Genomic DNA, 5,016 nt, shown 5'->3' with positions numbered 1-5,016 from the left:
GTCTCGTCTCTGACTTCACTGAAACTCCGGAGAAAAGAAGAAGAAGAAGAAGAAGAAGAAGATTTTTTTTTGATTTTTAACAAAACGTTTATTGACAATAAATGTGTCACAATAAACTATTCACAACCAGAGTAAAAACACAACCAACACCAATAAACAATAAATAAATATGTACATATTTACATCAGGAGTTTGTTATAAATAAGTTCACTCTGATTTAAAATAGTGCACAGTACGTTTTTAAAACCCCACAATTTTAAAAAACTATCTAAATCCCCAGTGGCTCTGTGAAAACAAAACTCCAACCTCAGTCTCGCCTTAACGTTACATTTCCACAGAGCCACGACATCAATTTGAGGTCCAGCCTGCAATCTGTCTCTGCGAGTTATATAAATAGACATCTTTGCTTCTGCGATTAAATAGTTTAAAATCCGGGATTTAAAACTAGTGGCCTTACTGTGGTGCACCCCGTTAATAAAAACGGAATGAGTAAAAACCTCGCCAAAAAGGCTAAAAAAACTCATTAAACATTTAAAAAAACCATTCAAACGTACACACTCCATAAAAACATGAAAAACACTCTCAGACAACTTACAAAACGGACACTCATTTAAAACCCCTGGACTGATGATCGATAAAACCGCGTTTGTGGCAATGGCTCCATGTAATATACGCCATTGCAGGTCACCAGTCCGTTTTTTTATAGGCGGTTTATATAATGTCCTCCATTGGGGCCTTTGCCCCTCAAACTTTCCATTCCACACACTTGTGGCTCTGTCTCTCAGTGTTAGTCTGTTGATGACTCTCACGCACTCTCTGTACAGCGTCTTCGGTGCGGCACTGTACAGTTCCATCCCTGTGGCCCTCTTCTCCAGCAAAGGACCACCATCTTCTTTAAAATCCGGTTCCACCGACACCCCCGGATAAGGGTCCCCCGGATCAGGAGAGCACTCCCCGTTTGCGTGGCGCTGCAGAAGTTCTCTCTCTGCAGCGCCCAGTCTCTCCTTCACTCCGTCCAGATACCTCCGGACCAGTCTGGCGGACCGGACCCCAAGCATCTCGCCGACTCTCTGGACGTCGGAGAGGTCCGGCCCTGCCACCTGCACCAGCCGCCTCAGGGTCACCGTCCCGGTTCTGGTCAGGGCATCGCCCACTCCCGGGACGCTGCTGCCTTCGACGGCCATCCTGGCTCCGGACACCACCGGCTCTTCTAAAAGCCAATGCAGAGAGTTAAGCGTTTTTGCTCTTTCCCATTTAAAAAGAGCGCAGGAGTTAAAAACACCCTGATAAAACTGTGGCAAACCCTTAATCTTTAAAACACTAAAATCAGTTAAAAACAGAGTAGCATCCAGCCCCAGGGAATTTACACGCCTCAAAATACAGCTGGCCACGTCTCTCCATACTGGAGATTCTGTTAAATATTTTTGCACAAACTGTATCCTCACCGTTGCTGTTCTACTGGCCAGGTGGACAAGGCCCTGACCCCCCTCCTCCCTTGGTAAAAACAGCACCGACTGTGGCACCCAGTGCCGCCCGCTCCAAAAAAACTCCACCATCTCCGCCTGTATTTTAGCTAGCAGGCCAGATGGTGGGTCGAGGACGGCGAGTTTGTGCCACAGTTGCGATGCCACCAGGTTGTTTAAAACCAACACTCTTCCTCTATATGACATCTGCGAGTGCAGCCATTTCCATTTTGACAGTTTGTTTTTTATTTTGTCTTCAACGTTTTCCCAGTTTTTCTTTACCATACTGTCACTGCCTAAAAACACACCGAGATATTTAAAACCATCCTTCCTCCATGTCAGCCCCCGAGGGAGAACCGGGAACCCTGCCGGCCATGCACCAACGGCCAGGGCTTCGCTTTTCCCCCAATTCACCCTCGCAGCACTCAGGACAGAAAATCTTTCAGTGATCTCGGTTAAAACGGCGACATCCTGTTGATCTTTGACAAAAACAACAACGTCATCAGCGTAGGCAGATAAAACAATATTGTTGCTAAAACCAGGTAAAACCAGACCGCGAATACTCGAGCGTAATTTCTGGAGGAGGGGTTCTAGGGAGAGTGCGTAGAGCATCCCCGAGAGCGCGCAGCCCTGTCGAACGCCTCTACACACCCTAAAAGGAGCACACAGACTCCCGTTGATCTTCAGCAGACTCTCAACGCCACTATACAACACCTGGATCTTAGCGATAAGACCCTCGCTGAACCCAAACCCCCCCATGGTTTTCCAGAGGAAGCCGTGTTCAACGCGGTCAAACGCCTTTTCTTGATCTAATGAAATCAAGCCGGTTCGTAGACCCAATGAACCAGAGACTTCCAAAACATCCCGAATTAGGTAGACATTGTCTACCATGGACCTACCGGGGACGCAGTAGGTCTGGTCCCGGTGGATGACCTGCTCCATAGCCTTCCCCAGCCTCGCGGCCAGGGCCTTGGAGAGGATCTTGTAATCGGTGCAGAGGAGGGACACGGGGCGCCAGTTCTTGATGTCCTGCAAATTTCCTTTTTTGGGAAGCAGGGCGATTACCGCCCTGCGGCAGGACAAGGGGAGCGAACCGGCGTCCAGGCTCTCGACGAACACGTCAAGTAGATCTCCGCCTAAGAAGTCCCAGTAGGCTCTGAAAAACTCCACCGTGAGCCCGTCAACGCCCGGGGACTTCTGGCCTTGCATGCCGAGGAGGGCTGCATGGAGTTCTTGGAGCCCCAGTGGGCGCTCCAGCTCAGTGTTGGTCCTCTCTGAGACCTGGGGTAGTTCCTGACAGAACTCCCCGAACAGCTCTTCATTCTCTCTGTACTCGCTTGAGTACAGCGACCGGTAAAACTCCGCAGCCCTCCCCCTAATCTGACCCGGTTCGCTCAGTTGTCGCCCCGCGTCCGACAGCAAGGAGTGGATCTGCTTCCTCTGCCCGTGCCTCCTCTCCAAGCTAAAGAAAAAGCTAGAGGGAGCATCCATCTCCGTGATGTTTTGGACCCGGGACCTGACCAGCGCGCCTTGGACTTTATTCTCCAGCAGGTTTGCTAATGCTAGCTTTTTTAATTTGAGAGCTTCAATGTACTCTCGATCTCCTGTGGATTCACTAAGCCGTTCTAACTCCACTATGTTCATCTCCAGATTTCTGATCGATCCAGCGATGTCACGAGTGACGTTGAGAGTGTGCTGCTGACTCAGCAGCTTTATCTGTACTTTCCCGTGGTCCCACCACTGTCTCAGACAAGTAAAATCACCTTTACGCTGTCTAAAACCATTCCAAAAAAACCTTAAAGTCTCTCTAAAACCCTGATCATGCGTGAGCGCCACGTTAAAATGCCAGTACGCGCTCTTAGGTAAAATGTTTCTGATAAAAACACTACCTAAAACCAACGAATGATCTGTAAAAGCCACCGGTAAGATCTGGCATGTCTTAAACACATTAAAATGGTGTTTAAAACAATAAAACCGGTCCAGCCGGGCCAAGGAGAGACGGTTTTCTAAAATGTGGGACCACGTGTACTGCTTGGAGCCTGCGTGTGTCCTTCTCCATACATCCACCAGGCCATGAGCCGAGACCAGCTGCCGCAGGACGCGTTGGGCTGCTGGATGCGGCTCTGTATGGTTACGGTCTAAAAACTCATTTTCTGTACAATTAAAATCCCCTCCTATAAAAACATACTCTTCTGACCCACAATCGCCCAACCTCTCCCCAATTTTCTCAAAAAAACGCTTCTTCTCTGCATTGGTAATTGGAGCATAAATATTAATAAAAACTATACTAAAAAAGTCGAACTTTGTTCTCACTAAAAGGCACCTCCCCTGAACAACATGCTCGACTTGTATAGAGTTTGGGGTGAAGGCCCTCGAAAATAAAAACCCCACCCCTGCAGCCTGGGAAGTGCCATGGCTCAATATTACCTCTCCCCTCCACTCTTTTCCCCAGTCCGCCTCTATTAAAATATCGCTGTGCGTTTCTTGTAAATAGATTACATCTATTTTCTTTCGGTTCAGAGTTTGATAAATTAGTGCCCGCTTACTAGCCTCCCTCGCCCCGTTAAGATTCAATGTTGCAATTTTAAAGGAATCCATAATGGGTAAAAGGCTAAAAGTATAAAACCAAAGGACCGTAAAATATGGTAAAAAGCTACTGTGCGCCATGCGAAATCACATTTGTTTCCTAACCTTCGTCATGATCTTTTTCAACCTGTACACCTCTGCATCAGTAAGTCCTGACGCATCTTTGTTGCTTACATGATGTTTTGCCGAAAAATAAAAAGTTCTCAGGCTAGGAAAATGGCTTTCTATTTTGAGTCCTCTAAAACCTTTTGTTTGCTCTAAAAAAGTCTTAAAAGAGTCTGCGGGGTAACTAGGTTCCTTAAAAGTCGACTGTGTCATTGATACCTCGCTGGCATCGGACAACCAACTCTCATTATCGCTGCTGTCTGTTATTTCCCTTCTTTCCATTGCCATCTTACTTGCTTGCTTACTAGCCTTTATTGCTGTTACTACATTCTTTCTTTTACTTCTTCTGTTTTGCGGGGTCAAAGCCTCCGTTTCCATTGCCTCATCTACTTCACTCCTTTCTCTCTCTCCCCTAGCCGCCCTACTCTCCCCCATCTCATCCTGTCCTGCCTTTCCTTCCACCTCCCCCTCTCCTTTCTCCTCCTGTTCTCTACACCCATTATGCTCTCCTACACTTCTCTCCCTCACCTGCTCTCTCTCAACCCTTTTTTCCCCTGCCCCTTTGTCTTTCTCACCACCACCACCTCTATTGACACCATCACCCTCCATCCTATCACCTACTTCATTCACACCGTCACTCACCAACACCGTGCTTCCATCCTCACCCCCACAATCACTCGTGTCCACTTTCTCCTTTCCTCCTGCCATTGCCACCTCTCCGGCGTCCTCCACCATAACCTCTCCGGCCGCAGCGGGTTCCGCGCCACCGCACGCGGGTTCTCCCGCCGCCGCTGCAGCGGTAGCAGGTTTCTCCACGGTCGCTCCCGCGTCCCCCGCCGCAGCCTCAGCCGCAGCGGCAGCG

The sequence above is a fragment of the Kryptolebias marmoratus genome, linkage group LG5 (genome assembly GCF_001649575.2).
Source record: "Kryptolebias marmoratus isolate JLee-2015 linkage group LG5, ASM164957v2, whole genome shotgun sequence".
In the NCBI taxonomy this organism is placed as follows: Eukaryota; Metazoa; Chordata; class Actinopteri; order Cyprinodontiformes; family Rivulidae; genus Kryptolebias; species Kryptolebias marmoratus.
This window is presented reverse-complemented; position numbering follows the sequence as displayed.